Genomic DNA, 7,661 nt, shown 5'->3' with positions numbered 1-7,661 from the left:
AACAAGAAGGAAAACAGGGGCCTGAGAGATAGTTCGGGGTTTAAGACACTTGCCTTGCACAGAGTTGACCCTGCTTGATCCCCTGCCCTGCGTATGGTCCCCCGAGAGCCATCAGGAGCAATCCTTGAGCACAGAGCCAGGAATAATCCCTGAGCACTGTCAGATGTGTCCTATTCCCCATCCCATCTCCGAATAAACGAGAAGGAAATCCAACAGAGCCCATTTATCCATACCAATTAAAAGTCTCGGGGAGGCAAAGAGGTGGTAACTTAACTTATCCTAAGACACATGAGCAGCAGAGAAGTCCAGTGGCCACTACCCTTCTTTTTAACTTCTCTCAGGAGTTAAGAGCAATAGTACAGGGATAGGACAGTTGTTATGCATGTGGATGACCTGGGTGTGATTCCTGGTTCCTCAGCACTGCCAGGAGTGATCCCTGAGTACAGAGCCAGGAGTGAGGAGTAAGTCCTGAGCACCACCACGTGTGACCCAATGATAAACAACCTCTCTTAGGTTTCCTCACAGAAAGGGTTGTCCCACACAGCCACAGAAGCCTCCCTACACATCTTCTCCATACCTGGAGTTGTGCTTTAGCTCTGTGAAAACATTTTTGTAAGCACTTCATCTTTCTCCATCAGAGAGTGTGTCTAGTTCAAGTCATCCTGTCCCATGATGCCTTTTGGATGTGCTTCTGCATTAACTTTCCAAGTCATACCAGGGAGTCATGTGGCACTGTGAGGGGAAGATATGCCTTCATCCACGGCTCCTTCTAGGACCCCCCCAAATTTTGTTTCCAGTAGAAGTTCTGGCAAGTCTTGCATCTAAATTGGAGGCGAGGGCCCCAGGTTGTTCATCAGTGCTTCCCACACCTTATTCATCTCAGTGACTTCTACTTGGCTTTCGTAAGACCTTGTCCATGCCCAATATATTGAGACGCCCGCGGGCCAGCTGCAAGCACAACTTGTCAGGCTGACCTCACCCACACTTTGGGAGCTCATGAGCGTGAACTGCCCACATCTCCTATCTGAGCATCTGGCAAGCGGCATCTATGTTTGTTCTGTGGACTTGCAACCTGTATAATTACTGTGTCTCCAGTCACCGTGCGTGTCCAAGGACACTCATCAGTTCTGCCCTCCTGTCGCCTTCTAGATTTCCCTGGGAGCACAGCTTGTTCCTGACGACATGAACAGACCCCCTCCTGTGAGTGGAGCCCAGTGCCGAGGCTGGCCATGGCCTCCCCACTCGCCCTTTATAAACCCTTCCCTGCACAGCCCAGCTCACTCTTTTCTGCATGTTCTCTCTCTAGGAGACATCGTCTACTTCCAGAACACAGCAGGACTTTCTGGATGAATTTTTCTCAGTATAATTCCTAGAAACGGGGATATTTTTAGAGGGCTCCCAACTGGTGCTCATACACGCCTGGGTCACTCCCTGAATACTGGCCAAGTCGGTGAGCAGCTCGGTGTACAGGCTGTGGTGGTAGTTGGCGCCTGCGGGGGCATGAGTGGCTGGGAGGTGGTGGTGACCGGCAGTCAGGGCCCTGCCTTTCTTGGAATCAGAAACTTTGCAGTGTGTGAGGCATGTGTCAGCCCAGACACAGGGACTCTTGATTGCTTTATTATCTTTAGGCTCTTTATTATCTTCATAGCAGAGGTCCCGTCTGAGAAGCCACTCTACCACCAGCTTAGACAACTGCCAATCTCAGCTGTGTGCTGCTGTCCTTCAACCTAGACTCAACATGGCATTGAATTCTACTCGAATATGATTATGTTCCTAGATCAACATAGCATGAAATACATATTGCCATATATTTCAGGGTCTTGTGGTGAAAAATGGAATTAAGGGTGCATTAGTCAAAAACATAGCTTTGAGATCAGGGAGTTAGCTCAAGTGACAGCACATGTGGAGGGTATGAGGCTCACTATCCAGTCCCTGGCCCCACATGGATGCTTCATCCACCACAAGTGGGACCCTGGTGAGCCCTGAGCAACCCTGGGTGTGGCTTCTACTTCTAAAAATTTAGCCAGTTTTTCTTGTTTGTTTGGGAATCACACCTGGTGGTGCTCAGGGCTTGCTCCTGGCTCTGCCCACAGGGATCACTCCTGGCCATGCTTGGGGGATCATAAGGAATGTGGGGCCGCATGCAAGGCAAGCACCTTACCCGTAGTCTGTACCATCACTCTGGACCCTTTAATCTGTTTTTATTTTTTGAAAGATAATCTATAAAAATGACAGTCCAATTTTAAAAAATCATAGTGCTTTACCTTGACAAAGACAAGAAGCTATGGAAGAGGGCGTTGGAAGGGTGGAACTTGTGAGTTATGCTCTGAAGTTGATTGGGAAATTGTCTAAAACTGACTTGTTGAATTGACTGGGAAGTGCACAGCAGCTGTGGGTGACAGGAGACCTGCAGCTGTGAGATGAGGTGGGAGATGTGCCTAGTGTGTCCTGTGTGCTCACGTGAGGAGGGGTTTCTGTTCGAGCAGTCTTGTCCCTCCTGGGTCACACACAAACCAACATTTGTGTCATGCACAAATGGCTTCCATATACATCAGTCAACATAAAAAAATTCATTTTAAACATGAGAATAATTATGACTGCATCTAATTTTATTCATTGCTTTTCTCAATTTCCTTTACCTGGTCAATTTTCAACTCTAAATTAATTTTTCCTTCAAAATTCTCCTATTTGGGCCAGAATGATGGTACAGCCAGAAGGGTGCTTACCTTGCATGAGGCTAACCCAGGTTTGACCCCAGAATCCCACATGATTTGAGGAGCCTCGCCAGTAGTGGTCTCTGAGCAGAGAGCGAGGAGTGACCCTGAGCACTGTTAGGTGTGGCACAAAATCAAAACATTTTTCCTGTTTGTGTTGGAACTCAGTGCACAAGCTCTGCATGCAGGAGGCCTCAGCACCACACCATCCCCTGAGTTTGGCCAAATGAGCAAGCAAAAAGTGCTCAAGAGAGAGTACAGGGATAAACCTGCTTCCTTGCACCTTGCTGACTGAGCATCGCCAGAGTTGACCCTAAGCATAGGAGTCAGCCTTCAGCACTGCTGGATGTGTCCCCAGCTCTCCTTACTCCTCCCAAAAGCAAGCAAACATAAAACACCCCTCAAAATTCTCATGTTTGAAATTGTTTATTTTCCTTTTCATTCTTTGAAATGAAATGTGATCATTTAATGGCTTTTTCATGATCCTACTAAATGTTCTATCGCAAATATATGTCACTTATTGATCCTAGGCTCACTTATTGATAGTAGCTACATAGTTGGGAGGTAGCACTGTAGCACTGTCATTCTGTTGTTCATCGATTTGCTCAATCGGACACCAGTAACGTTTCCATTTGTCACTGTCACGTGCTAGTGTAGCCCCGTGGCATCTGCTTGCTCCAGGAACACAAAGTGAGACTTGTTGCTGTTTTTGGCATGTCGAAAATGCCCCGGGTAGCTTGTCAGGCTATGCCGTGCGGGCGGGATACCCCCGTTAGCTTGCCAGGCTCTCCGAGAGGGACGGAGGAATCGAACCCAGGTCGGCCGCGTGCAAGGCAAACATCCTACCCACTATGCTGTCACTCCAGCCCATAGTTGGGAGGTAGCTACTTATAAATACAAATATATGTATGTAATAGCATACATGTGTCAATTATATAACCATTAATAAACACATTACAAAAGGAAATTCTGGGGCTGGAGAAGTAATACAGTGGGTAGGGTACTTGCCTTACCTGGGGCCAACCTGGATTCTATCCCCAGAATCCTGTATGGTCCCCTGAGCACCACCAGAAGTGATGGCTGGGCATCTCCCCTACATACACAAAAGAGAAAATTTTTTTTTTATTTATTCCATCAGGTTTTTTGGTTGTTGTTCTTTTTTTGTTTGGTTGGTTAGTTTTTTGGCATGTATTACGTCCTTAGAAAAAGAATTCCCCTGCTATATATTTTTGTCTTTTTTTTCTTTTTAGTTTTGATTTAGTTTTAGGGTAAGCCCTGGTGGAGCTCAGGGATCACTCCTGGCAGGCTCATGGGGCCATATGGGGTGCTAGGGACCAAGCCTGGGTCACACATGCCAGGCAAGCATCCTACCTGTTGTGCTATCTGGCCTCCTCAACTTGGGTTTAATAGTTCAACTGAAGTTGTCTAGACGCAGGTTTTGTTGCCTCGAAGAGGCTGATCACTACCGCTGTTTAGCCTGTGGTAACCCTGTGAGGTTCACAATAATTTTTCAGCTTTGTGATCATGAGTGACTTCAGACTTGCCAGTGTGGCCAGGCCAACACAGCTGGAATCTGACCATGACTCTGGAGCACTGCCTAGTTAGGGATCTGGCATCTAGGTGAGGGAGGGAGCTTAGCAGGCTGCAGTTCGTGCTTCACAAGCAGGAATTCCTCTGAGCACTGATTAATGTAGCCCCAAAAAACAAACAACAAAAAAAAAAGAATCTAGCATTTGCTTTCTTCTTTGTCATTGTTCATGCTTTTGAAAGTATCTAGCAGGACATTAATGTATGCTACTATGGGAGTACAGAAAGAAGTGGAGAGGCCGGAGAGATAGTTCAGCTGGTAAAGTGCTGGCCTTGCATGCATGCAGTGAACCTGGGTTCGATCCCCGGCGTCCCATATGGTCTCCTGAGCACTATCAGGAGTAGCTCCTGAGTGCAGAGTCAGGAGTAAACCAAGTGTGGCTCAAAAACAAACAAACAAACAAACAAAAATATAGAAAAAGAAAAGGAAAAAAAGAGGTGGAAAAAACAAAAGAAAACATTTTAGTTGCTCTGCATTCTACTCTATAGGTGATAATAACTTCATAATTATATATTAATGGTAGTTTATATATATAATAGTTATCACCCATAAAATAGAATTTTATATATGATGGGGTTTTCCAGGTGGTGCTCATGAGACCAAGGATGGAGACAATTCTTAGTAGCTTGGGGGACCATGTTGTGCCAGGGAACAAAAAGGCCGGGTGAATGCCTCAGACCCAGCACCATCTCTTCAGGCCGTGCCTGTGTCCTTGGGGGGGGGGTGGGGCAGGGAGGAAGGAATCCACACCCTGCAGTGCTCGGGAGCCAGTCCTGGCTCTGTGCTTGGGATGTTCACCCTGGCAGTGCTGGGGTACCAGATGTGGTTCCAGGGATTGTAGCAGGTTTGGATGCACGCAAGGCAAGTGCCCTACCCCAATACAATTGCTCTGGCCCAGTTTTAGCTTTTTAACGGAGTTGATTCTCCATCCTTAGTCTTATGTTGTGAATATCCTTTCATGAAAGTATAGATTGACCACATTCATTATCTTGTGGTAAAATACACAGTATAAAAATGTTGACTGTTTTAAGTGACTTTATGCACGTTCACATCATTGTGCGTCCATTACCTTAGCCATCTCCCGAAGAAGACCATCTCCAGTGCCACCTAGCAGGAAGGGTTCTGTGGCCAGGGTATCAGACTCAGAGCCTCCTTCACGTTTCTGGGGAGCTCTTACACATGCGTTTTCAGTCATCTCCCTGTGGGAATTCCTAGGGCCCCTTAGACCTATCAGAAAGGTGTTTAATTTTCATACTCACTGGTGGGTGTAGGACCAGATGGATTCTGTATGTCACAGAGGCATTACCATTCCCTTGGCGGTCACCAACATGGTGGGCAAGTGGGTCCCAATTATTTTAATTTTCACAGTTTGGATTAGCAGTATGGTTTGGGTTGATGCTTCAGTCTGTTTTTTATGGAAGCACTGTGCTTTACACAGCTGTTCCTGGCGGAGTTTCAGGCATGCTGTGTTAAAGCACAGACCACCACTGCCCTCCACAGCATTCCCAGTTTCTTTCCACACACCCACCTCCTGCTCCAGCCTGCCCTGGGTTCCTTGTTAAAGTTCGGCTCTCTGGACTCAGTGTTGCTGACTGCAGTTTGGACATGGCACTCCCGTTCCTTGCCACCCCTTGGTACCTGCCCCTGACCTGGCCCCTATTGCTTCTCATCCATCTCTTCTCCCCTCCCCTGCACTCTTCCTTTCCAAGTTGGTCTGGGCAACTTTATTTATTTTGGTTTTGGGCCACACAACGTGCTCAGGGGTCACTCCTGGCAGGCTTGGTGGACTCTAAAGGCAGACTGCCTGTCTGGCAGACCCCCTACACTCTGCACTGCATGGAGCCCAATGGCCCCATGCTCTTAACTCATCCTCTGTTTTCACTTCTTTGATCTAAACTGGCGAAGCATGTCAGCAGAGCAGCAGAAGACTCTTCTAGTTTGTTTGTTGGTTGGTTGGTTTTTTGCTTTTTGGGTCACACCCAGCGATGCACAGGGGTTACTCCTGGCTCTGCACTCAGGAATTACTCCTGGCGGTGCTCAGGGGACCATATGGGATGCTGGGGATCGAACCCGGGTCAACTGCGTCCAAGGCAAATGCCCTACCCACTGTGCTATTGCTCCAGCCCGACTCTTCTAGTTTTTTAAAGCGCTAATCTTTGAGGATGACCCTGTGCTGGCAGCCTGGGGTCACTCCCTGCCTGGATGGCTCTGCTCCCACCTGGCAGTGCTGATGGGACCACCCATCTCACCTGTTGGTTCTCACAGTGACTTGTGGTCCATACCTAACCCTCAGTGAGTCCGCACTGACCACAGCAAGCTTCACTCAGGATTCCCTCCTGGCTCTCTGAGCTCAGGGTTTACAGGTAGCTGATGGGAGGCGGGGAGAAGAGATGGTCACTTTCTCCCAGGCCACCTCTGCCACTCGGGACTTTCTAATCTGCCGCCTGCATGGATAGATACCTCACTTTAGTGCTGTGACCTTTCCCCGCTTCTTTGCCCCTCCTGGTCCCTTCTCAGCCTTTGACTCTTGCTTAGTTCTTACTTTTTGAATCCTAGAAAGTAGGAGTCCAGGTGATGTAGGCATGTAGGTTAAGGAAGGCCACTCCCCCACCCCCACCCATCATGGCAATTAAATTTCTGGGAAGTGATAAAGCCACTAATCCTAAATCTGACCCACCTTGTGAATACAGAAAGCAAGATTAATCCTCAGCTAGTCCAGACCAGAGAAGGCTGGACCCACCCTCAGAGAAGATCAGGAGCAAAGATCAAGAAAAGGAAAGAAAATCACTCCCAACTACCCCCTTGGCAACAGCCCTAGCAACGGGCACTTTCCTAGCTAGCAAAGCCCTGGGGTGGCTTGGGAAAACCCTGTAAGAGCCACCTTGAACAAAGCGAGGATGAGCATATGCTGCCTGAGCCCAAGTGCTGCTTGTGCCCACGTGGCCCAGCACATGTGTCACCACGTCTCCCCTCTTGAGATGTGGACTTTCAAGCTTTTATAATGCTGGGGTGCGTTTAGGGGCTCTCTGTGCCCTTGGAGAAGCCCATGTTCTCCCTTGAGTGCATTACTCTCGCTTTCCCTCCCTCCTCACCTCCAAAAACCTCCAAGTAAAATTTGTTTTACTTCACTACTTGTCTATTCCTAAAATTATTTTCTGCAAGGCAAGACAAGAACCCTGAAAACCCTGGGTAAGGCCTGGGACTGACTTTCCTTTCTTGCAAAGAGCAAGTCCTTGTCCTAACCCGAGACTGTGACTCCCAGAGAAATCGGGTGGCTGGGGTCAGCTCCCCACTGAGAAGACCAAGGGAGGCCAGGTGGGGCCTGACGCCCACCTGTTGGGGCGGGGGGCTCTGGCCTA

This window comes from Sorex araneus, chromosome 1 (assembly GCF_027595985.1).
Source record: "Sorex araneus isolate mSorAra2 chromosome 1, mSorAra2.pri, whole genome shotgun sequence".
Classification (NCBI taxonomy): domain Eukaryota; kingdom Metazoa; phylum Chordata; class Mammalia; order Eulipotyphla; family Soricidae; genus Sorex; species Sorex araneus.
The sequence above is the reverse complement of the archived record's forward strand: the minus strand, read 5'-3'. Positions refer to the sequence as shown.